Below are 26,480 nucleotides of genomic sequence, written 5' to 3' on the forward strand. Positions count from 1 at the left end.
GGGAGCAAAAACCCATTGTCAGCAGCACAGGGAAAAGGCACATCACCAGGCACGCTCCGATTAAAAAAAAAAGAAAAAAAAGAGCAGTTGCCTGCAGCTCTCTGTGTCTAGCATTTTGCAATCGCAATATTGAGGAAAAACCCTTGAAAATGTTTTCAGACGCAGAAATCCTCCGCACAGACACCCAAACAGCCCGCAGCTGGCAGCCAGCAGCAGGGATGGCTCCCCAAAGCCCCGCTGCCATGGGCGCTGCATGCACACCCCGGCGGCGAAGGCACCCCACGTCCCCATCTCGCCTCCCCCTGCTCCCCTGGCTGTTTCTGGGCAGTGGCGTATTTGTTGACTTGCTCTTTTGGTGACATCTTCTTTTAATAAGGAAATCTGTCTCTTAGCAGCTTCTTGCCTAAGGCTGCGCTTAGTTAAAGTGTAAAATGTCAAACTTTAGCAAGGATGACAATAACCCTGCTGGGCGAAGAAGAGCCAACCACTATATTATTCGCTACTCGAGGGACAGGAACACTGACCCGTTCCATGGAGGAAAACGCTGAAATCCCCAGCCACCCACCCCTCCCACACGGACACCAGCCTCAAATCTATTCCCTGCATTGTTCCAGCAGCCAAAGCTCACAACTGGAGCTCGACAGCAAACAGCACATCCTTCCTATTTGATCAAGCCCTAAAAGCAAAATATTTATGTATACACACACAACCGTAGTGGGTCAAAGCATCCTGGCTACGTCCTTTCCTCCCCTGTTCTCCCCAGATTCCCTGCAGGCAGATCAGGATGCGGGCACGAAGCTGGGATCATGCACCACGGAGCAGATTCACGAAGCTGAAGGGGAAGATCTCGAAGGGGAAGATCTGAGCAGACCCCAGTGGGGGCCCTGGTAGCCAGTGGGCTTTGGCAGAGGGAAGAAAAGCCAGCGGGCACCATCCCAGTCAGTAACCGAGGGCATCTGCAGGAAGAGGCAGGTCTGCCAAGGGCTCGGGAGGCTGTTTGCAGCGGAGGAAGGCTCTGTCAGGCTTACAGGTCTTTGGGCAGTGCTTCCACCCTGCACGACTCACCCCTCACACGCACTGAGGGATGTAGCTGCAGCCTCATAATCTCAGGCACGTGTGGTTGGGATTAATAACAAATCGGTGACCAGCTCCTGGGGCCGCAGCACAGCAGAGCCATGGGTTCACATTCCCAGACTTAGGAAAGGAGAAGATCACTTGTAAGGTTTGGGGCTGGACACTCACCCTACTCACCCTCCAGGTTTATATACCGAGACCCTGACACACAACTAGCGATGGGCTTTGGGAAGGAGGAGGACACATCTGGACCAAACCCTGGACCCCTGCTGCAGAAGAGCAGGCCTACAGCTGGCTACACGCACAAAGGGCAACCTTCAGATGGTACTGGAAGGAAATAGGTGGAGTTTTCACTACTCTATTTCATCCCAGCAGGTTCCAGTTCTTGCACTGCTTTCCGCAAACACAGGACCTCTTGAGATGTTCTCCCTATCAGGACCAAAGTCAGGTCAGAAACCACCGTAGCCAATCACAGCACCTTCCTCACTCCTTTGGGCCCCCAGGCCCACCACATGGATGCACCTCCACCTCTTGGACACATCAGAAAGAGCAGAGACCCCTGCGAGCAGACCCATAGAAAGCAGCTACCACCACCTGGAAATCACCAAACACCAGCCCTTGCAGCACCCAAAGCCGTATCAAGAGGTGGTTTTGACCTAAGGCAGCAGCAATCTCCACCAGAAAGGAGCACTCACAGGTCATTTCACCACTGCTCTGGACTTGACCCACAGAACTGGCGTGCAGAGGAGCAAACCTCCTTAAAACAACGCTTTTCACAAGAATACATTTAGGGATGCAGTGTCACCACCAGCTCAGACAAACACACCACCACGAGGCTGCATTTCTGGCTGAGACCGACCACGAGCTAGCAGGAGCCTGAGGCTCACGCCCCAGATATTGTCCACGACCCGAGCCCCCCGTGCAGCAGCAGACCCACGGGACCAGAGGCATCCAGAGCCCACTGCACAGCAATTTTCCAGCAAACCCTATTGTTGGGAGACACCTCACCAGGCCGAGAGGGAGCGACCCACTCCCTCCTCCTCCTCATCGCAGGACGGAGGTGACCCAGAGGCCCACCTATATGTTTATTCCACACCCCCATTTGCTGCACACTGCTCTCACTGCCCCTGCCTCAAAAAGAAAAAAAAAGGGCCCTCTGCAACCTGTAACAGTCCTGACGAGCAAAGGAACGCGTGTGTGTGTGGTGCACACGCGGCTGTGTTGTGTTTTCCCAGCTAACACATGTCAGGATCTGTTTAAGCCTCGCTTTCTGCTCAAATGTCACCCTGCCAGGATTCATTACGTCCCATTTATTAATTAATTAAAATATATTTATACAGAACAGGCTTTATGAGACAGAGATAAAAATAACGTTTGGAGAGCTGTCCCCTGGACAGAGCTGGTGCTCTCTGATGGCAGCAGCAAGGACAGTAGCCACAGCCTTCCCTGTCAAGTGCTGACTTGCAGGGAATTGATGATATGGAAATTCAGTAATTAAGGCTGGGGAGAAGTCAGAGGCAGCTCCGGAGCTGGCCAGCACAGGGTGGCAGCTCCACAGCCTGGCCATCAGGTTTGAGGGGAAAAGCTGGCCTTTCACAGCCAGGCACGTGCCCAACTGGTATCGTGTCCGCGGGGTCCCCCTTTGCTCAGGAGGAGCCCAAATCCCCACCAGGTTTGGGGCTGGTGGAACCAGCAGGAGCACCTCCTACGGGCAGGGGGGTGAGGCGGCCCTGCAGCACCCGTGCACCAGCCGCGCATGTTTGAGTGAAACTCCTATAAGACCAGGTCCCCGCGCCTCGGCTCCGTTACCCCTTTGACGGAGCAGCAGTGACATTTCCACCTAAAACTCTCCGTGACCTTTCCCTGCAAGCCTCTCGTGCTCGACTTGCTCCACGGCTCCCACCCTGCACTCTCACCCCACGGGGGTGCAGGACCAAGGGGTCCCCAGCAGCAGGGGGGGCACAAATCGACCTCCCCGACGCAGCGTTGCACCACGGTACCTTCCCCCCCAGGGCTGCGATGTGGATGCAGGCGCAGGGCCAAGCAAAGCAGCCTTCTCCCCCCCACCAATGCCAGGAGCTGAGGCTCTGCCTCCCTTCCCTCTGCCATCCACGCAGCAGCGCTGCCGCAGCCGCCCCACCTCCCGCAGAGGTGCTGCTCCCTCCCGGCCCACCGGGACACGGAGGTCCTCCAGCAGGCACCGCGGGGAGGACGCAGCCTCCACCGGTGGCCAAAACGCCATGCCCGTGGCACCAGGACGGAGGCAGGCACTGCAGCGCAGACCTCCCAGGCCCTGCACGCACGAGGCCACCTCGCTTTCCTCCTCGGCCTCCCAGCCACGTGCCCGGCTCTGGTTCTTGGGAGGAGCAGGCCCTCGCCTCTGGACGCGAGCCAGCGCAGCGCCGCTGACCTTGAAGGAACTCTGCCAGCTTACCCTGGCCGAGGACGTAACCATCTATTATTTAGGTAGGGAAATACACCTGTAGATATAAATGGGAGTAAAGCCGCCTGATTTTTCTTTACATAGATTTGTCTGTCTCAGCAGATCCTGACTGGGTACCAGCGAGCAATGAGAGCGGCAGGAAGGGGAGCCCGTAGCTCTGCTGTCCTCCCTTACAGGAGCAGGGAGGAGAAGGCCTCATCCACAGGAGGACAGAGGCTCACGACCTCATGGGGATCAGCCGGGGACCTTGCCCCCGAACCCAGCTGTGCCAGCACCTCAGGCATGCAGGAACCAACTGCAAGACCCCCTCTTGCATCTGATAATCCCATGGCATGACACAGCGTTGCACCCCAGGCCAGCACCCAGTCACACACCCCAAAATTACTGCAACCATGCCCCTAGACCACACACAAGCCTCATCTGTGCTCCTGCTCGCACCCAGCACCACGACCGAATCGCAACCCGACAGTCCCTTATTGCCACGCAGGGATCACTGCGACCCATCCGTCATCCCCCGGGCTGGCAAGGAAACCACACGCACGAGGGAAGAGCTTCCCTGACTCAAATGATTCTCATTTTTTGAAGGGCAAATTTCCTTAGCCTGCCCACTCAGTCTTGACAAGGACAGCAGGAGCCCACCACATGAATACTAATGGCACCAGCGGCGGGGACACGCGGGGACGGGAGCACCGGGGCCGGGCACCGCTGGCGGGCAGCAAGAGGCAGCCAGGGCACCCAAAAGGGGACATTGGGGACCCTCCATGGGATGCCCAGTCCAAAAGGATGAAGGCAGCACCCTGCTGGCACCTGGGGGTCCATCAGCACGCAGCGGGTGTGCCAGATCCAGCCACCACGGAGCATCACCAGGGTGGAAGGTGCAAGAGGGTTACACTCCCCCCAGCGCCGTCCCTTGGCCTTGACCCCTTCTTCCCCCCCCAGCCCCCGAGATGTCCCTGGCGCTGAATTCTTATTCAACTTCAAACTGACAAACTGTTTTTAATCTTTTCCTTCCATCCAGCTTGGAGATTGGGAAGCAAAAATCAATACGGGCTGGCAGGTGATCAAGCGGCTTGACAGCGGCGCTGCGGAGAGGACAGAGAGAGAAAGGGGAGGGAGGGCGAGGACAGCAGGGAGGATGGGGTGACCTCGCACCCCGCGGCACAGGAGGGTCCTGCTCGTCCCCACCAGTGCTGGGACAGCCCGACAACATCGCTGGCACCTGTGGGGTGGGAGGAGAGGTGCCAGCAGGGAGCTGGACCCCGTCCCTTCCCCTCCATCCTGCTTGGGGGATGCTGCGCCCAGAGGCAGAGGGGCACGAGGATGTGGGTGGCAGCCTCAGCACCGTGTGAAGGACAAAACCCCACGGAGTAGCCATCAGGGGTGGGATGCACGAGGAGCTGGCCTCCTCCATCCCCACCTCAACGGTCCCACAGTGCTCCCACAAACAGCGGCTTCACCCCGAGAGCGGAGCTGACATTTGAAAATGATCAGTTTAGGAACTTCCCCCCTCCTCCCCGCTCCCCTTCGAGTCCCCCTTCCCGTTGTTGCCGCTGCTCCGAGCTTTCATCATCTAACTCAGTAAATCTCCGGGAAATACGGCTGTGTTTCTGTTGTCACTTCTGATCAGAGCCATGCCAGCGGGGTGGAGGAAGTGGGGGGAGCGTGGGGAGGGAGAGGAAAAGAGATCGCCTGGGGCCCCACACAGAGCTGGCATGCAAATGAATGCCAGCTCCGTAAAAATAGCCCCAGCAGTCACATTTTATTACAACCAAATTATTGGGCCTGGGTTACTGGGAGCTGGCAATGGGAAAGGAGAGGGAGGGGCAGAACGGGAGAGGGATAGGGTCAGGTAGGATTTATTTGGGATATTCAAACTTGGAGGGTGCCCAAGAGCACCGTACCAGCATGTTACCAGCTGCTCCCCAATTTCCACGACCTAACAGTGGCATTTCAGGTTGCCTTTCTCCCAAGAAGGGCTCCGTCCTCCCAAAGCCAAGGCCAGGCAGGGAGAGGCGATGCCCTCCCCGGGACAAATTCCCCCAGCGCTTCCCTGAGCCGGCCGCCTGCCAGCACCAGCAGCGCTTGGCAGAGGCGCAGCAGCGCTCCTGAAACGCGCTGCCTCCGGGCGCTGGCAAGAAAACTGGGTCAAGATTTCCCAAAGACTGCCGCTGGCCTTCCCGTCACCGCGGGGAAATAGGGACTCGCAGGAGAGGCTGCGAAGCCCCTCCACACCGCAGCCAGAGGTGCCCCAGGGGTGCCTGGTGTTCCCCAAGGAGCTGCCACGTACCCGCCAGGTCCACCTCCATAAGAGCGTGAGGCTCGGGTGGCCAGGAGCAGGAGGCTTGCTGCTGCACAAATAGGGTAAGTCACTATTCAGGCACCAGCTGGAGGATTTACTCTTCCCTGCTCCACCCCAAGCCACTTTTGGGACCCACAAGCCCAGCACCATGCTGAGCAGAAGGATGAGAGCGTAAACGTGTGGTGTGTCACCACGATAAGTGATGGAGGAGACATCCCTGGAGGCTGCAGGAGCGGAAGGGATGCACACACGCTCTCTCCTGCACAGCTCTGCTGTCCCCCCGTGCCTCAGGAGCCCTTTTGCCAAATTTTAAGCATCCCAAGTGGCACCGATGGGCAAGGCAATGGGGTACAGACCCCAGCACAGCAGCTAGGAAAAGGATTTGCCATCCAAGGAACACCTCTGCAGTTTGCCTTCTCTCGCCTTCTCTCCCATTCCCCCTACGTCATCAACCCTAGGTTTACTGATGTTCCAGGACTCACATTTCCACCAGCTTGACTTTTTTTTGTATGTGTGGAAATTGGAGTATTTGGTGAAAATCCGTCAGTGAACCTGTGGCTGGGAAGCTGAGATGTACAGTCCTGAGCACATGCATTCAGGGGGGAAAAATGATTTTTAGAGAAGCTCCTTTCTTCCAAATCTGAGGGACCTTCAGAGGAATGAAGCAGAGGAGAAGCAAGCTCCACCCCGGGCCTTCCTGTTGAAAAAAAGCCCATTTTGGAGCTAATTTGGGAAAGGCCTGACTCACTCTGCTGAAGTGCCCAAGACTCTTCCTGCTGATGCGGCAGGAGCAGACGAGATGCCAGCCAGCTCCTGTTATCACCTCTGTGGGACTGCCTTGCGATTAAAGGCAGCCGAGTTGTGAAGCGCGGAGGGAACAACATATGGGCAGGAGCGAGGGACTGCTTTCCCTGCCTCTCTTCTTAGCCCATAACTGCGCTCGCAGGAGGATCCCAGAGCCGCAGTGCAGTTCTTATCCGGTGCTATTAAACTTCATTAACTGATATATAGTTGCACGTTGCCTCAACGACTCTTAAAGCCTCTTCCGGGGACTTCCCTGCACACGCTGTAAATTGCCAGTAACTGCCTTCCGCGGGGAGCAGGCTGCTCGAGCAGGAGCATCCCGGGCCCCCCCTGCAAACACATGGCATTCGCTCCCCTTCCCAAGCTGCTCCCGGCACCCAGCGTCACGCTCCCAGCCCGGTTTGGGCCAGGAGGATGGCGAAATCCCCTGTGAAAGCTGGATTTGGGTCTTAGTCCATCTGCAGACCACTTCTTTTTTCCCTTCTCCCTCCAGTGGTGACACAAACCCACAAATTTAACCCGTCAGCCCCTGGCAGCAAAACTTCTTCTGTTTTCCAGGCTCCCTAAAGCAATCCGGCGGTGCCAGGGGTGCACGGGGCCACCAGCCACATCTTACATCAGGACACAGGTATTCATCCCCACTCCCTGGCGTCCATGCACAGGGCACCCCGGCATCACCCTGCTCCCCCCAACCTGTGATCCAGCCGCCAAAGGAGCAAACTACGCAGGGGGAAAGGAAGATGCTCTCAGCCCCACTTCTCAGCAAGGGGCCCCCAGATTTGGGGAGGCTCAGAGGCAGAGGCCAGCAGCTCCTGCATTTTCCCCCCTGCAACTGGAGGCACAAGGAGCCGCTCACCTGACTCTGCTCCAGATTCGGAGGGAGCCTCCCCAGCAAGTTCGAGATCCTCAGCGGAGAAAAGCTCAAAACTTCCTTCCCCGCTGATCAAAGCGCTCCTTTGGCGCAGAACTGACAGCTCTGCTTCCAGCCGGGCACTTTCAAGGTTCGCATTGTCTTACATAAACCGTAATCCAAAGCGTTCTCAGATCTAAAAAAGCCCTCAAAACTCAAGCTTTTGGCTCTGAAACCAAATGGGTCACTCCGACAGCGGTTCATTTTTAGCGCGTCTCCACCCCCTGCACACCCAAACGTGCGCCAGACCGACCTCCTTTTGGAGAGCTCTGGCTTTGATGCCACTGTGCACGCAGATGGGATGCATTTCTGCATCTTCCCTGGCACCCTGGGGTAGCTCCGCTTGTGTGATTATTCAGATAAGCTAACCTGAAAGTGAGTTCGCTGCTCCTTTGCCAAAACTGGAGCGACTTTGCTTTTTGGGCAGGCGCTTTTCCCTTTCCAGGTGCCAGCCTGCAGTCCCCAGGCAGAGGGACAGCATGTGGGCATAGAGAAAGCAGGAGCGAGTCAAGGAGATGCTTCTGGCACTGAGAGGAGCTCGGGGGCAATTTCCAGCCTGCAGAGAGGCTGCGAGGGAGCGGTGCTGTGCGGGCAGGATAATAGCAGGGCCATGCGAGCGCAGGCGGCACCGCTGCGGCCATCCACCGCTCGCCGGCTGTCATTATCCCTGGCTGCCATGCCATCACCAAGCGCCTTTCTGCTGAAATTATAATGTGTCTCCTTTGATTATGCTAATTGTTAATGGGGATTCTAATTTGGGGTTCATTTTTCACCATGGTTAAAAAAAGATAAATTACAGGCGAAGCGGCCGCAGCTTCTCTGCCGTGCCCAGGATCCCTCCCGCCAGCACTAATTGAAACGTCCCCGCGCTGACACCGGCTTTGCCCCTTGTCATAAAATCAATGTCCTTCCCCTGCCCGCCCCGTGCCGGCCCCTCTCGGCTGCCAGGGCTCCTCTCCGGCTCACCGGGGTTAAGCGATGTCCGCGGAGCGCCCGGCCGGACTGTCAGGAGGCATCGAGCGACTTCGGAAAACGACCCATGTTAAGTGGACGTGATGGGGGTTACGAGCGCCATTAGTGCTATCAGCACCGTGATGAAATGGAGCCGTAATGACGGGGGAAGGTACTTATCACTGTCTTTTGGAGGTCGCTTAAGATGGTTTGGGTCTGAAGCATCTCACCGGGGAGAAATGGGAAGTATCAGAGAGGAACGGCACCAGGAGGGAGCCTCCCTCTGGCTGTGGTGGCCTCAGAGCCACAAGGAGCTACCCAACACCCCAAAACAGGCTCTCTTTTCCCAGAGGGGCCACCAGAGGATGCTCCCGAAGCCGCCTGGGCCGTGCCCAGGAGCTGCACCAAGGCTTGCCTGGGTGGCTGCCTGCAGCTGGGCGCAGAGCAGAGGATTGGAAAGAGATGGGAAGCTGCACCACAACCACGCAGCACCCCAACAACCCAGCAACCACAACCCCACAACCAAGTAGCACCCCACAACAAACCCACCCGCTGCCCCCAGCACCCTACTCACAGTTTGGGACCACAAGCAGGAGAGGCGTCCCCATGGCTCTGCTGTCCTCAGGTCGCTACCTCTGCCCCCAAAAGGACTCCAGAAGCTCCCCTCCAGCCACTTTTATCTCCTCTGCGTCTCCTTGCTCCCAGCCACACTGCACTCAGCTGCACCACATCACTTCATTAGCACTTAATTAGGGTGCAGATGATGCCCTACCCTCCCTGGTCACCTGGAAGCCCAGGTTGCTTCTCCCCTGCCCTGAAAGCATAGGAGAAAACACCTCTGATTGGGGTGAGGTGACCCCAAAAACCACCATGAGAGCCCTGGCTGTTTTTGAGAGGGAAAATGATGGGTGGTGGGAGAGGAGGTGGGCAGAGCAGGTGCCCCCCAGCCCCGGGAGCATTTTGTGGGTGTTGCTTTGCTGCAAAAGCAGGGGTTTCCTTTGCAAGATGCAAAGAAGACCCTGCAAAGTAGCTGAGCCCACATCAAAGGAAGGGGAAGGAGAGAGAAGGGCTGGGGCAGAAGAAATAGAAGAAAACATCTGCATGGGCAAGGTGGGAAGGGGGGAGAGCTGATGCAAAAGCCCTTTTCTGGGAGGTGCAAGAGCCCCGCCGGCTCCGTCCCCATCGCGCCGGCGGTGCCAGCTCCGGGTCGGCGTGAGGCTGACGCCGGTCCTGGCGCAGCGGCGCCGCTGGCAATATTGACAGCCAGAAGGATTGCTCATTTCCCACAGCCCCAGAAGGTAAATTAAAAAAAGGAAAAGTCAAAGCTATCTCTGGCTGCTCGCACTCGGGGAGTCCCAGCTCAATACATCTTGGTTACTCGACAAAGATGCTTATTAATAAACAAGAAAAGCAAAGTTAGTTCTGCGGGGTCCTTGGCGCGGGGTGCGCTCGCTTTGCAAAGACATTGTGGGGTCGGGTGCTGGGACAAAAGCTGAGGCCGAAGCCAAGCCTTCCCCATGTGGGTACGTTCCCCAAGCCACCCGCACAGGCAGTCTCGTCCCATGGAAAGCTGCATCCATGAGACAAGGCAGTGTTTGCTTCACCCGGCTACGTGATACCCATTGCAGGAATGCAGCCCCCCAGGCTAGCAGAAATATGGCAAAAATGCAGCGCTAGCTGCAAACAAGGCACAAGAAAGGCTGCAGCCAGCAACCATGGAAAGTCTGTGAAATTCTACCCACCACAAAACTCTGTTTCCAGGCTGACTTCAAGGAGGCAGAGACTGCACGAGTCACACTGGTGGCCGTGTGCCTTTTCTTCAAGCAAGGATTTCCTGCTGTTTTCTAACCTCAAGGCAAAAGAGAAAACATCCGTCCTTTCACCAGCTCGATTTCCATCCCAGATGAAGAGCCGATCCCCTCCTCTCCTTTTTTTTTGGTCTCGCCGAGTGTCACAAGATGTCCCTGAAGTGCTGCCTGGTGCTGGTGGGGAGCCCCTTGGCCAGGGACATCCAGATGCCGTCCCTCCAGGCTCTGCAGGAAAAGCCCCACTGAAAACCGGAGCTGAAAATATTGCTTTATTTCTCCAAATCATTCAGCGTTCAGGCTGGGGAGCTGCACAGCAGCTCGTGGGGCAGAGGACGGGCTGAGATGTGCCACTGTGCTCCCAGTCCCTTCCAGCCTCTTTGCACCAGGTGAATTGTCACCTCTTCTTCCCATGGGGACATATCCGGAGCAGGCTGGGCAGGTGTCACCAGCCACAAGTTGAACCATAAGCACACTACCCAATGCATGGACCCCCCTGTGCCTCCAGAGATGCTTTTCATGATAGAAATGGTTGTCCTCACAAATTTAAATCTCACACCAGTGAGCAGCGGCACCTGAAGAAGGTGCTCAACCTCTGCTGCATGGTCTCCTGCTAATCCCATCTGTGCACCATGGGGCATCCCACAGCAATGCCATCTACAGCTCTCCAAGCCCACCAGGAGCAAAGCTCTCCACAACGGGGGCCAGGGACGTTTACAGCCCCGGCAGAACCATGCCCCTGGCCCGCCAGCTTCCTCCCAACATTTTGTTTATTTTCCCTCCGCCGCACAAAACTCTGCAGCAGAGCGAAACGCATCCAAATCGCTGAGGCTGTGATTTTCGTGACACCGCTGCCTGGCTCATTTCTCTCCTGTCCTCTCACTTTTGTGAAGGTTAAAGGCATCCTTCCTCGGCGCCTGTCAGCCTGTTATCTGGGCTGGAACCAGCTACCCGAGCTCCACGAGGAATATTTTATGCAGATTCTCCGCTGCGCCTTGGACGGCTCATCAGTAACCGACCCGCTGCCGGTGCCGCGCGGTTTTATTTCCCCAACCACCCCGGATTCCCCCCACGCCAGTGGGGTGAGGGCACATCTGGCTGCAGACGTCGTGATTTCAGAGGGGGAAGGAAAACCAGCTGGATTCGCCAGGCAGCGGCACTGGGAGCTAAAAAAGTACCACCTTTTAATGTGTGAGCAGAGCGCAGGGAGCGCAAGAATAAACAGGAGGCCCCGTGGTAGCATTTTTACAAGTCCCCTGGCTGACTGTTAGAGACCTTTCGCCAACGCATGAGCGAGCATCCCTGTTTCGGGGCTCAGGAGCACGCTTGGCTCCTCTGGGGACCGCTGGGCTTCGGCAGCAGATGGATCCAGGCAACGAAGCCCGTGCCCGGACGGCGAGTCAGGAGGACTCTGGACCCATCCACGGCTTTAAGCTGACACGAGAGGCCGTGGCCGTGCCTCCCCGAGATGGTTAATTTGATTTGACGGCGCCCAGTCCCGGCCTGAGAGCAACGGCGAGGAGAGAGAAACTCTTTCTGCTGCTTCACGAGATCTCCGAAGGGGCCGGGGAGGCTTTTTGCTGAATCAGGCATTGCTTTGTGCTCCCGCCGCTGGCGGGCGGCCAGATGCGCACCATATTGCACGAGCCGGGTGATTTGGCAACGGCGCGATCCGGTGCTGCTCGCCCCCGCTTCAGACCCAACTCATCCCGTGGGGTGAGCGGGTAATGCGCAGACCTGGTATTAATTAACGGGAAACCACAGCCGGAGGCAGCGATCTGTCATCCTCTTTTGGATGCAGCTTGCGGCTGCTAACAGCACCCCCCTGGGTCCCCCGGCCCATCCCCACGCCGGGGCACGGTAACCCCTGGCTCTCTAAGCATCATCTCCACGAGCTCCTGGGCACGCCTCTGCCCCGAAGCACCGGTTAGACATCAGTAGGATGGCCCTGCTCTGGTTTGGGAGCAGCGAGCTCTCACCCACGTCTCTGTCCGTGGCGCGGCAGCGCCCGCTGAGCCAGAGCTCGCACTGCCGACGGCACGGAGAACAGAGCCCAGGCAGCACCAAAGGCTTTGGAAAAAATCTCCCAGGCTCCAGAGGAAAAGGCGGTGCTGGTACCCCGAGTGCCAGAGATGAAGCAATTTACTGAGTCAATTGTCTTTTTTCCAAGGACAAACATGTGTGATAGATCTCCAGGTCTGCTGGCACGCCGCAAGCTCCGGGCCGTCAGCCCTTTCGCTGCCTCCACTCATCCGTCAATAAACCCCGTGCCCATTCAGGCCGCAGAAATGGGAAGGGATGTTTGCTGTCTACCCAGCACAGATGAAATCCCGCGCTGCACAGGCGATGCTTACCCAAGATTTCCCACTAGAAGTGCCGAAATTCCCAATCACCACTCACAAAGCCCTCCAAAGCTAAGCAGGAAGGGACAATAAACCGCAGGGACATTATTTGGTCCTAAAGTCCGTGCAGGAGGGGATGTGAGCAAGGCAGGACCTCGCTCTGGGCTGGAAATTCACAAACCTTCCTGCTCCATGAAAGGTCCCGGTGAGATGACCACACGGTGCCAAAACAAAGAGCAAATTCCCTCCAGCACACAGGGAAGATGTGAGATGTTCACTCGGTGGAGGTCAACGAATGGTGCTGGTGGGAGGGCAAGAGGGACCGCACCTCCTGAGCCTGCAGCACGTGCTGCCACGGGGTGATGCTGGAGATAAACCCTGGCACAATCCAAACAGAGAATGGATATTTTTAAGGGGAAGAATGTCCAGGGTTGTCATGTATTTTCTGGAAGGACACAAAGCCTTTCTGTTCATGCTAGCCTCCAACAGCAGCCCTGGAAGGGGAAAGGCATAGATTACCCAAAAGGTGCTCATTCTAGGACAGAATAGTTTTTTTGGGCTATTTTAACACTTCCTCCAAGGCATGTTCCTGGGACCTGCTGGAGAAGGGACACAGCCAGAGGAATAACCCAACGTGACCATCAGTGCCACAGCTGCCTTTGTGGCCCTCTGCACAGCACCCACAGCATGTGCTCCTACTCACAGGGAAGCACAAGTTTGAGTTCAGGATCAGGCCCTCGGGGCAGGTGCTTGCTTCCAGGAGGACTCAAAGGAGACGTTGGTGGTGCTTTGCTACGGACAGGGAGCAAGGTGGGAGACACTAGGGAGGGCATCCGCCTTCCCCGTAGCCTACATCCCAGGCTTCGCCCTTTCCCCTGCCAAGTGCCTGGGAGAAAAACTGGGAGCGGACCTTTGCGAGCGCGGAGCAAAGCGGCTAATTTAAACCAATTATCCACCAGCTAATTAAAACCATCTCCGTGTCCTAGAAAGGCGACCGGCCAGGTACTCGGCTCCAGCATCTCATTAAAGCCCCGTGTCCCGCGGCGGCTCCCGTCCCGTGCCCCGTGCGCGGCGGCTCCCCGGTGCCAGCCCGGCCGTCCCCCTGCCGCCTCGGCACCGCCACGTACCTGAGGCACCGGCTGTGCTGTACGGAGGCTCCAATTTTCAACCGGTTGTGTCTTTCCATGCAAACTCATTAGACACTATTTACACCCGCTGCAGCTGTGCAGAGAGAGGTTCTGAACTCTGGCATTCTACAGTAGGCTTTGTTTCTCATTTACATTTGCATATTAAAGTGTTTGCCTGAAATAGGCTATTGAAATTAATTCAGGATTAATTGGTGTCTTTATCTCATTAGGACAATCTAATTTAAGGATGATGAAATTGTTTAGCCTCCCGTTTGCATAATTAGATTGCTTTGAATTGCTGTCATTATTGTGCTCTTTAGCATCATCTGTAGGCCTCAAACAGACAAGAGTTTCAACCTCATAAAGACCAATCATGTGTTACAGCAGAGAGCTGTTAACCCCTTTTAACCCAAACTCCCTCCAACCTGCGCCGCACAAAGGAGCGGAGGCTCGGCGGGGAGGCCGAGGTCCCCTCACCCCCTGTAAGGCCCCGTCCCCTCCTTCCCTTTACACGCTCGGGGCGGCGAGGTGACGGCCTCGTTTCTCCTGGCTTTGCAGCAAGGAGGAGGATGGAGGCTCTCCTGGAGGGCGGTGAAGCCCTTCGGGGGCTCAGCACCGGGCGAATGGGATGCTGAGAGCAGAGCCACAAGTGTTCGCCCTCCCTCTTGTGTCACTGGGGGGGGACGTGTCCCCCAAATCCCAACGGGATTGAACCACAGCTCGAAGGGATGCTCATGGCCATGGGCCCTGCACTGTTTTGTCCCCTCCAAGGACACCCCAAGCTCTGTCTCCTTCTTTGCCATGTTGGAGGCTGCTCCTGGGCCTCCGAGCAAGGAGTGCTCCCCAGGACACCCTGGCCAGCACATAGCCCTTAGGTCTGGTACCAGCACACCCCTTCAGATGGGTCTCCTCTCCCACATGCACACACCTATGCACTTGCCCGTCCCCAGACGATGGGAGCGTGCATGGAGGTGTAGGAGGAGGTACCACCACCGCCTGCGTGGTCCAGGGAAGGACAATGGGACAGAGAAGTGGCACTGAGGCCAGATCTCCACATGGGATTACCTTAATCGACTTAAAATCAGCCCGTGATGCAAGGCCTGCCCTGATGCCACAACCGAGCCATGCCAGCCCCACACAGGGCTCAGCCTCGCCCCTGGGGCAGCAGGGACCCCCAGGGACTTCCAAGACAGTGGTGGAAGAAAGAGACCATGATGAGAAAGCACTCACAGGATGGCTGTGCCCAGGGACTGTCATCAGGGTGTGCGTCCCCAGATGTTTAGTGCATACCCCAAAACACCATGAGGGCCTGGATCACAGGGGTAGCATCTGCTACATGCTGGCCAAAAGCTGCGGCTGTCCTGAGGACCACCGCACATTCCCTTGCAGTGCCACCCTCCCCAGCCCCTGCCCACCCATGGGGACATGGGTACCTCAGGACACGGGGGCTGGAGCCATGTGGAAACGAGTATTTCATGCCAACACAGGTTCCCAGTAGCGGATACAGGACCAGCATCCTGAGCTATGACCTCCCCATGGGTCTCTCCATTAAAACCCAACCTGTTCAGCCACACGGACCATCCAAAACCCGTGTCTCAGAAGCATTTTTACACGACAGAGCACCACACAGCATCGTAACCGGCTTCCTTGCTAGCAAGGAGGACCACGGCCTCGCGCGTCCCTCCCTGCGCCAGGCCAAAGCAGCTTTCCAGATGGCTGCCAGAAGCCAAGAGCCACCAAAGAGCCCCGAGGTGCTCCCCGGGCACCGAGAGCAGGCCGGGGGTCGAGGTGGCAGCTCCTGGGGATGCTCTCCGTCTGTCCTGGCCCAGCTCGAGGCGCGAGACCTGCTTCTCATTAGCGGGCGGCGGACTCCAGCGGCGGGGGCTGCGCCAAGCAGGCTGCTTCGCCAGTCGCTTCACGTATCCTAACATCTGGTTGTGTCTCATCACCGTGCAAATTTATGACCCTGGAAACAACATGTTGATGATGCGCAGGGAAGAGGAGCCGGAGCTGCAATCCTGCGTCCGAGCGGGGATGGGGGGGGATCGCCACCGAGGCCACCGGTGGGTGGAGGAGGTGAGGACGGGCAGGCCCACGGGGGACGCAGTACCTGGCAATGCAGCACAGTGACGTTTTCCCCTCTATCTCTGCCTCTCTTCTGGGAAAAATGCAAATTCAGCAACAGCCAACTTTGTGCAACTTCATCTCAGGGAATTGCCGACTTCCAAATGAGCCAACAAACGGGAAAAGTTAGAAGGAAAATAAAAAAATGCAATGTTTCATTTGAATGCTTTAAAAAGGAACAGTGACTAGCCAGTTACACTTTCCATTTTATGGTTAAAATTATAGAGACATATCAAATGATTTGAAATGAAAATGACAGATTGCATTTCAGGTCCTCTAAAGAGAGTTTTGTTTGCCTACAGTAAGTAAATGCTTTAATATTTTTTCCATAGATCAAATATACCAGCTGAACCAGAACACAGCTGGACCTGGGAAATCTTGTTTGCAAATTCACACCAAAGATGTTCTAAGAAAACATTTGCAGTTTAGCCCAAACAAGTGTTTTTAGTTTAGTTAGATTTGCTTTGCTGGAGCTGCAGCAGGAAAGAAAGAAATCCAGCTCTTGCCATCATTGTTAGGCAACTGAAGATGAAAAAACCCTAAGAGACACTGAAAGAGGAAGGTCCTAGTGTGGAGGAGCTACATAAAGCTTATCTGAAACCTTCAGTCCTACTACAATTTTTTAGGCCCTTGGTACTGCTACCGGGCTCCTTAGTGCATCGCAGAGGACAATATGGGCGTGATGCCACATACACATAGATCAGCACACGTGTTCCTAGAGTAAGGCAGGACAGGGAGCAGAGTGAAGACGTCATCACCAAAAGCCAGGATGCTCTCCAAGAGAGACGTAAAGTTTCTTCCCTTGGCCATCCAACAGCTGCAGAGCACAAGGGCTGACCAGGACGCAGTGAGCAGGATGGGAGCAGCGCAGGTCCCACTGGGCCACAGGAAAAGGCAGTTTGAACTAGTTAAAAAAAAAGGCACTGCTCCTCAAATGAGGTGAAGCACAACTGGAGCAAGCCTGGAGGAGAGAGACGAGGCTGGCTGGAGGTCTGGGAAAAAGAACGGAAGAGGGAAGGGGATGTACGATGCAAACACGCCTTCAAATACTCCAAGGGCTTTTCTTCACACTGTCGGTGGCAGATGGCACAGAAGGTCACAGCTCGGGTGAGCACTGGGGATGCTCGGATGAGCTCTCAGGTAGAGCTGCTGGTGGTGGGCACTGCTGGGCACACAGCCTGGAGCAACCACGAGCACGGTGTCAGCACTGACGTTAACCACCCGGCCTCGCAGCTTTGCTGTTTGTGGCCTGTGTGGCTTTGCCGTGGGTGTGCAGCTCCTCGCAGAGATATCTGAGCCCAGCTCTTGATGGTTTCGGTGCACACAGGCTGGATGGGCACCAGCACTAGGTCCGTGCCAGAGCAGGTGGTTGCGTCGCATCCCATTTCAGTAGAGAGGGTGTTAGGTAGATATCTGCTGAAAGGACTAGAGATGAACCTCTGGGAGACCAAAACCAGTGCTGGTGTCCCATGGAGGAGTTAAGAAGAGCAGGAGGTAACTCGCCGTGCTGGAGAAGCTCGCAGGGAATCATGGCTGCTTTTCCCCCCAGCGTTGATCGCTGAGCAGCAAGTGCTGCAGCTCCCTTTTAAAACATCCTGCGAGGATTTGGGAACTACAGAACAGCGAGCCCTTCCCCAGCTCCCAGGTTAAACTACCTGGGGCACACATGGGCAATCTCAGCTCCGGCACACCACGGAGCCACAAACCTTGCTCCCATTACTGAGGACCACCCTGTGTCAGAAGGACAAGCACGCCTCTGTTGTCCACAGGAGCTCTGTCATCGTGACAGCAACAGCAGAAGGCAAAACGCTTGCCAGAAATCATGCAAAGTTTCCAGAAGCCTTCGACCAGAGGCCCTCATGAGTTTTAAATACTCTTTGGCGGAGAGGCAAAACGCTGTCAGGAAACCCAAACTGGTTACGGGCGAGTGTAAGCATGCTAGTGCGAGGCAGCCAGCTTTCAGCAGCACATCAAGCCATGACCACCAGCAAACATCTACAGCCAGGAGCCACAAAGGAAAATGCAGGTCTGCGAGGAACAACCACGCTGACTTTGGTGAGGGACTCACAACTCTTTGGTGGTCCTACAGAAGCACCTGCCCGCCCTGGAGCACCTCCCTGTGTCGTGGCTCCAGCCACACCGCTGGATGAGGAGCAAAATGCCCTGTACCTGGAGGGGCCTCGCTGTCCCATGGCTCAATCCCCACTTGCATCAGGAGCTAGGTGCAGATCTGCAGGTACCCAAACTTCTCAAGCCCATGTGCTTCAGCCAGAATGGTGCCGCTCCTTCTCCCAGTTGTTTGCTTGTAGGAAGCTTTTTAAGAAAAAATATTAAAAGAAAAAAGAAGCAGCGTTATAGCACTTGAGGTCAGGCAAAGCATTTTCTTCAGCCTTGAGAATGTGAAAGACAAATGCAAAAAAAAAAAGTTTCAAAACAAAAGTCTTTTTGAAAAGAAAAATCAGACAGTCCCCTTGAGTAACGCCAAAACAAAAAGGTAGGACTTTCTCTAAATTCATGCACGCGTGCACACATTTATACACACACCACTTCATGCAGCTTTTTTCCCCTATGAAAACGAGTCCAGCAAAACCCAAGTGAACGAGGAGCCCTCCATGGGTGATGACGAGTGGGGAGTTCTGTTCCTGTCACTGCAAGAAGCAAGGGATTTCCACCATTAGCCGGAGCCGTACCCAGCCTCCTGGCTCAGCCACGTGCCTGAGCACTGTGGCCACGTGTCCCCTTCCCAGCCACGTGCCCCAGCAGGGTCCCAACCCCAAGCGAGCAGTTCCAACACACGGTGCAGGACTCCTGACCCATGTAGGTTATCGGTCCCATCGCCACCCAGCCTGGGTTTCCCGGTGCCAATCAGGCCTCTCCTTTGATCGGTGTTATAATCAGATACAGCGCTCCAGCATGGATTATTAAGTTTTAACAGTTGACACATCATTTCTGATACCATAATCTGGCAGCACTTTACAATAAGTGACAGGTCCTCACTAATTCCTTTTGTATTCACTGTAGCAACGTTAATCATGAGTGATGAACTTTGCGTATTCATATGGATGTAATAGGCAGTTCCCAAGGACTGAGACTGTAATTTAGCTTTAACCTAATGGGCACTGATTGTAACAATAAGTAATTATGTCAGCTAAATGCAGTGTTGATGGCAATTGATGACAGCAGCGAAAGCCACGACACCATTTTGGAACTAAGCTCGGAATAGTCATTTGTAAAGCCGTAACGGCCAAGACGAGGAACAATGTGTCCTCTCCTGTGTATCCTATCATCCAGCTACCTCCAGGCTGGCGAGGACGGGCCCAGCCGTGACAAACACCCTGTCAGCTCAATGCTTTACCGCACGGCATCTCGTTGTGGGGCGGCCAAGAACCCATCCTGCGAGATGGATGGGGCTGGCGGCGCCCCGAAGCTCGGTAAAGGGAGGGAAGGCGCCGTGGCTGGGAACTTCAACGAGATGCTGGGATCGGTTCCCTGGACCTCCTCCAGCTCCTTGGGGCTACTCCCAGAGGCTGGCCAGGTGTCACCCAATGCCAGTGCCACCCTGCCAGGGAGCAAGGCTCGCCACAGCCCCTGGCTCCGTACCCAGCCAGCGAAGGCTGCAGAGGACAGGATACCACTGCCGACCTCGGAGACACCCAAATACAAGCACAGGCCTGGGAACTGGGCTGGATAACCCAAAATACACTAAGTACATCCACAGAAAGATGCTCTTCTGTTACCTAGAAGGGCTGGCGCAACCTCTTTTTTGGTTAGAGAGGCAAAACGAGGCTGGGATATCTTTAAGCCAGATTATTTGGATTGCTTTCTTTAGAACGGGGGAGCACGGCAAAGTCATAATAATAATCTTGTTAATGACAGTAATAAGACTGTAAGTGCTGGTGTCATCTTGAAAAAGTGATTTGTGCTGCCAATAAGAATCCTGGTTTGCTTTAATCATTAATGTGGTCAAAAATGCTTGGAAAACACGAAGTAGGTATAATGAGGTAGAAAGGACATCTGCAAGGGAACGGTTTTGGGGGCTCCTGCACGACAACATCCCTGCCTCTGACAGCCTGTGCCTCCCTTGATGTGAGCAGGACCTTTGAGAAGCCAGCACCAAGCACTTTTTTTAAAATACATCGTATAACGACTTGAGTGCTATACTTTACTTCCAATTAATTTCCTAAATTTCAAGGCTTTTTTTTTTTTTTTTTTTTTGGCTGGGGGTGAGCGAGTGAAGTTGAGATCAGCCCTAACTCCTTTAGATCTTGTTAAGGACTTCCACTTGCCAGAGGCTGGATAAATGCCTCCTGGTGCTCCGTTAAGCTCGTGTCAGTCTTTCTAATTGCTCCTTAGCACAGCCACAGCCTCTGCGCGAGCGGTGGGCCCGCAGCTGTCTGCAGACCTCCCTCCCTGCCCAGGGGAGCTGCCAGGGCAAGAAAAGGGCAACGCCGACCTTCAGGCTGCTGCGGGATGCTCTTGGCACCACGGCTATGGCAGTCAAGAGCAAGACGAGTCCCTCCTACCCCTGAAAGGTCACAGGGCTGTTAGATTTCCCATCTGATGCAACTATTTGCAATATCTCGGGTTTGTTTTAGAGCTGGCCACGATTTCTAGCAAACAGGGAGACCCAGCTGGAGCTCGAGCTGTGCAGAAAGTGGGTTTCTTTAAACTCCTCCTGCCCAGGGTGTCCTGGCTATCGCCCCATCGCAGCTGAGATGAAAGCAGGGGCCTCAGCCACCCTCTTTGGTGTCCAGCTCCCTTGGGAGCTCGCACAAGAGGTGAGCCGAGCCCTGGCAGCTGCACCTAAGGACAGGCAGCCCAGCACCATTTCCACTGGTTCAGCAAGTGGAAGCACATTTTTCAACTGAACAGATGCATCAGCAGGGTTTTGGTGGGCTCCTGGGACCCCAAATGCTCCATGATTTGCACTTTTAAAAGAGATTAACCCAGTGCCATCCCACGGAGAATGCGCAGGCAGATAAAGCAAGGAATGCACTTGATGCTCTTTCTTGATGACCACGTTCAAAGCCAAAAATAGCTGTCAAAGTCCCTGAGCGTGAGAGATTGTGTAAAATGCCCCAGATGAAGGTGTTACTGACGGAAATGCAGCAGAACTGGGGAGCTACAGGCAAAATACCCCCCAGCAATTGCAGCCGCGCTGTCACGGTGCTGCGCTGCTCTTGGTGCCACGCAGCCAGCTGACCTGGAGCACGCAGCAGCCCTCACCAGCTCAAGAAAGGCATCACGTGCTGCCACCAGGGAGGCTGGAAGCTGAGAAAGGGATGCTGCAAGCAGATCGGCATGCCTTGGTATGCACAGAGCAGCAGCATCGTGCCCAGTCCTGCTACCCCAGCACCAGCTACAGCATTTGCAGCCACCTCAGCCAGGCGTGGTGGCTGCAGCATCCAGCTTTAGGAGTGTATTTAAGCATCTCTAACCACGTGTACCAGCCCCTTTTGAGACGATACCTGCAGCCCGATGCTTCTGACAGCACCCCTACGCTCATCCCGCCACTTGCAGCCCTCTGGGTCCATGCCTGACGGGTCCGCGTCCATCCAAAAGCTCTCGGCCGCTCGCTGCCTTTGCCATGGTGATGCTGCCCAGCCGGTGCGAGGCGGAGGGGGGACCCAATTAATGCTCATCACTGCCCAGGCGTGGGCCAGGCCTGTGTCAGAGCAAGCAGTGACAGATCAGATACGATGCCTGCACCAGCCGGGCGATCGGGGAGGCTGGCAGCCTGCGGCCGGCGGTGCCGAAAGCACGAGCCCTCCGCAATTAGCGGCACCGCGGCGCATACCCTGCCCGTGTCAGCAAGGAGAGGAGGAAGCAGCAACTCGGGCAGGTGCTGAGCAGCGGGCAGGATCCGTGCTCCAGCCAGGCTCCGGGTGAGGGGCTCCTGCACAGGGAGGTTTTCCAGCAAACCCCACCCGGCAGCAGCCTGAGACCTGCGCTAATGACACCGGCTTGTCACACGCTGCACTGTGCCCCCTGTGGTAGATGTGACAGCCCCGAAGTAGCTGGATACCCCCCGTGTGTGTGCTCCTGCTACCCAAAAGTGACAAGGGGGACAGATAATAAAGGTCCAGGCCAAATCCTCCGTGCAGAGCTGCTGGCTCGAGCTGGCTCAGGATGCTCAGCCCTCCCTGCCAGCTTCGGTCTCAGTAACAGCCACCACAGCGCAGCACGCCGCACACCCCAAACGCCGTCAGGAGAGCCCCACACTGCCTCCAAGCTGACCCGTGGGCTCCTTCTCCCGCTTGTTGAGAGGGGAAACTGAGGCACAGCTCAGCATCCCCCAGCGCACCCAGGGAGCCATCCTGGGAGCACCGACACAGCCCAGCTCACCAGGGCAGGCGGTGAAGGCTCAGCTTCGATTTCCAAGCCCGACCACATCTCCTGGCCACCCAGAGGGCTTCCTCCCAGGCGGTCATCACATGGCTAAAGCTAAGCCTTGCCCTCACCATGAGCCATCTTTGGTGCCGGTGCTGACTGCAAACCCCTCAATTACTCTGCAGCCCAAATTACACTGTAGAAAGGAGAGCTGCAGTGGCAACAAGAGCAGTGAGCAGGAATAGCACCGAGCTGCCTGCGGCTGGGACGGGGCCACATGAGCAGCCCCGCCTGCACACCAGTGTTGGCAGCCGCAGCACAGGGACAGACAAAGGGGACAGGAGAGAGCACCGAGGCCAGCAGCAGTGACCAGACCGCAGCTGGTCTCTCATTATTGCCCTGAATTCCTCTTTCACATCAAATGGAAGCAGTGGGCACAGCTGTAGGCTAGATCCAGGCTCTCTCGTCCTTGTTTTATTCCGTGTCTGTTCCAGCTCCCTGCCTGGGAAGGCTCTGAGGATTTCTGTTTTCCCACAGGTCTGTAGCAAACCATCATTTGGTACCAGGAGGAGAGAGACGGATTCCCATCGTGGCATGGTGTTGTTTCTGACTGTCACAAGCCCTGACCTTCTGCTGTTCTTTAAACCCCAGGAGATGTGTCTGATGGCCAAGGAGAGAGTGCGTACCAAAAATTCAGCTTCTCTACCTTGGAGATAGAGCTCCAAGGCAAAGTTTGTCACCGATATGGAACCTCCTTCTCCCCGTGTTCACCTCCCCACTGCCATGCAGGATGCCTCCCTGACAAACCTCAGCACCAGCGCAGACCTCGCCGAGGTGGCACCAGGTTTCCAGCAAGGAGGATGCTCTGCCCGTGCAGGGCAAGCAGCTGAAGCACCGTCAGGGGAGACAAAGGCGCCTGGCAAACTTTGAGAAATGCCTCTCATTATTTACAGAATGACACAGGAAAACTTCAGCCTGAAACAAGAAAGGCAATTAGTTTCCTGTACGGAAACAAAGAGACATCTGTGCCAAGTATGCTAACATATACACAGGGGGCAGGTATACAGTACATGAGGAATTTCTTCCAGCTGCAAATCCAACCCCAAATTCTCAAGTCAATCTTGAGTACTACGACGCTCAGCAATCCTCTTAAAAGTGTCCAGATGCTTTAATAACTTAATTCTAATCTTCTCAAACACCATTTTCCATTTAACTGCTGAAGCACTGGAAGAAGACAGTGTGGCCAGGACTGAAGAGTCATGGTGCGGAATAGCACACCTGCTTTGGAAGTCAAAGAAGCCCAGGCTGGTTCTGTTGATGCCAAAATCATCGTGAGGTTTGCCGGATGGAGCAGGCACCACCTGGACTTGGAGATCGTGAATGTGAAATGCACAAACCACATGCTCTCCTGCCTGTGCTGCTGGGTCTCACCCCTGGTGGCCTCAAAGGTGGACACTGCAAATAGGAAGCACTGAATTTTGTGGTGGATTGGGCAGTTGGGCACGTAGCTCAGCCTGGGCCAGATGCAGACAGACCCCACCACCAATGACAGCCTGGGTTTGTGCTACAATGCTTAAAAAATAAATAAAAATTAAAGATCAACCCACAAACTTGAGGTCTCAGTTAATTAAAAATGGGGGAATCTCCTTGCAGAGGCCGGGAGGTTTCGGTGGGTGAGATTGGCACCAGCAGGCTGGGGAGGACTCCGCATCTTCAGAGGGCTGCGGTGTTCAGCTAGACCGAGCCACAGCCAGCCTGCTGGGACAGCCCCACACCCAAGGAGAGGTTGCACGGAAGGTGCCCAGGGGTCTGGAGACCCAAACAACATTTCGGTAAGTCTGGCCTTAAAATGGGCTCCCCCCCACGCTGCGCTGAACGGGCACGATCCAGCCTTGCTGCACATCACCTGCCATCCCCAGCCCCCGCTCCTGACGGATTGCTCCAGCCTTCCCATCTCAGGCAGCTACCTTTTAAGACAACGTTTTCTCCAGATTGTTTTAAACAAGCGAGGAAATTTTGGTGACACTTTAATACATAAAGTGCTTCTTATTTTCTCTGTGCCAAGGAGCGGTGCTTTCTAACACACTTTCTGAGTTAACATCAGGTGTTAAACAGACGCACGCATTGTTTGAGCAGGAGCCCACGTTTTATAATAGGCTTTCTATCTAACAGCTTGATATAGCCTCTTCCATTAAGCATTTATTGCTAATGCATTGTAAAGTGTAACATGCTATATATGCTATTAAAGAATGAAGCTGCCAGGTACTCACCCCTCAATAATGAAACACTTATGAACGGGAACCTTAGGTTAAGGAGTTGTGAATTAAGTTTAATCTCAAAGAGATCATCCAGCGCTCTGCCAGAATATTGTGGCACGCTGTCAGCATGAGGGCTCAGACCCGAGCCCCCCGGGGAGGTGCTCCTTGACTTTGCTTTGGAGAAGACCCTGGTGAAAACGCTCCCCTGCAGCAACATTTTGGCTCAGTGCCTCCTAGAGACCTGTGGCTTGATCATGCGTGGTCAAGGTGGTACTTCAGGTGGGGGTCACCATAAGGTAGGAAGAAGTGGCTGTCACCAAGCTGGGGGGCACCAAAGGGCACAAAGGTGAACAAGGACAAAGGTGGGGACCTGAGAGCGGAGCCATCACAGCAAGGTGATGGCAGAGGGGTGGTGGCAAGGCAGGGAGGAGACCCCATGGGATGGGACACGCATGCCCCTGGACTCTTCAGGGCACTGGGTCCCACACCCCTAAGGGTGGTCCTAGCAAACCCAGTGGCTGTGTCCCTAGTCCAGATCCTTGCTAGAGGACCCCCAGATCACCACACATGCTGGTTACTGACTCTCTAATAATTCAATATAAAGCCCAATCATTAGAAACCCTTTTAGATGAGATACATCTCCACCTGAGCACTATCATAATTTTTTCCTTACTATCCAACAAAAAAAAAGCCATTAACCTTTTTAAAACATGGAGCAACCCCCTTCCCGTGGCAAGCAGAAGGTTTTCTTAGCCCAGACAAGTGAGCACTGGGCACGAGGAGCACCGACATACCACCCCAAGGTCCAGCCACAAAGGCAAGCAGCTTCACGGCTGCTCCTTTGGCAATAGAAATCGTCTCGATCCTTTCCCTCCTGCTGGCCTCACCCTCCCAGGGATCTATTTACACACACGCTGCCGCACGGCAATTCTTGCCTTTGTTTCTTTTCCCTGTTTATGAGATGCTGAAAAAGCAGGCCACAAGTCGCCAAAACCATTGCCCTGCACACCCTACGGCAGGGTCTTGGATCAACCAGGGCACAGAGATGTCTCTGCCATAAGGTAGGAGAGGGACTTTCAGTTGGTGCAAGAGTTCAACCATTTCCTACACCCACCCCTGGAATTCAGTGGTGATGGGGCATGCAGCTCCCATGTATGCCCTTGAGCATTTATTTTTATTGGAGTGGGACTGACCTTAGGCTGGACCACTGGCTTCAGCCAACGACAGAGCTAAGTGACAACCCCCAGAGCTGAGTGACTTCTCCAGAGTGAGCCAAGTGGCAAGGCATTTTGGATGGTCTGGTTTTTAGTACCCAGTTTATGGTGAGGAAGCCAAGTCCCATGCCTGTTTGCTCTCCCTTCACATTACTGGTGGTTGCCTCAGCCGGAGTTGAAGCTGAAAATACCCACATGGTACTTCAGGAGAGCTTCAGCACAAGGCAACAATTGTGTTGGGCTTCCTCCTGCCCAGCCAGCCCTTGAGCACACAAGATGTGCCACCTTAGGACAACCTGCGTCTTGGGAGGGAGGAACGGCAAGGGGCAGCTGCGAGGTCTCCACAGAGCCACAAGAGAAGCACTAAAGGCACATCAGGATAGACTTCAGGGACAAAACACGTACCTCAAGGGGCTGGTGCAGTTTCTAGTGGTGTCCCCTGATGCTGCTGGAAGACCCAAGGGCTCACGCACAGGGACAGGCACAGGTGAAGAGGGAGATCCCACCTGGGGTCCTCCACCACTCTGGGAGCTGCTCTTGTCCATGCTCACCGAGGTTCTCTTTGGCCTGACAGCAGCAGGGGTAGTTCAGTCACACGTGTGCAGCTGCTTCCATCAAACAGGGCACCTACGTTTACAAACGGACACATTTGGAAGAGCTGGAGAAGAGAAACCCTCTCATCACCTGAAACATCACTCTGTGCTTTGAAGAAGAGACCTCCACAGCCAGCTGTGGTTGCTCCTTGTCCTGGAAATCAAGCCAAAAAAAATAAAAAGGTTTCCCCCGCCCTGCCCCTTTC

At 55.2% G+C, this 26,480-nt stretch overlaps 1 long non-coding RNA gene across 3 annotated transcripts in view; it reads right to left on the bottom strand.

The window, feature by feature from the left end:
* LOC121073893 overlaps nucleotides 1-26,480 on the bottom strand; it is a 75,280-nt gene that overhangs the window by 10,849 nt on the left and 37,951 nt on the right. Inside the window, exons 7-8 of one of the 3 annotated variants that reach the window (XR_005821998.1) lie at nucleotides 26,087-26,308; nucleotides 9,056-18,192 (exon numbers count right to left, since the gene is read on the bottom strand). This is a non-coding gene — a long non-coding RNA (uncharacterized LOC121073893). Of the gene's footprint in view, nucleotides 1-9,055; nucleotides 18,193-23,861; nucleotides 25,863-26,086; nucleotides 26,309-26,480 lie in introns of those variants that run through there. The other 2 variants (XR_005821999.1, XR_005822000.1) reach the window with 2 other exon arrangements.

The sequence above is a fragment of the Cygnus olor genome, chromosome 8 (assembly GCF_009769625.2).
Source record: "Cygnus olor isolate bCygOlo1 chromosome 8, bCygOlo1.pri.v2, whole genome shotgun sequence".
Taxonomy (NCBI): Eukaryota; Metazoa; Chordata; class Aves; order Anseriformes; family Anatidae; genus Cygnus; species Cygnus olor.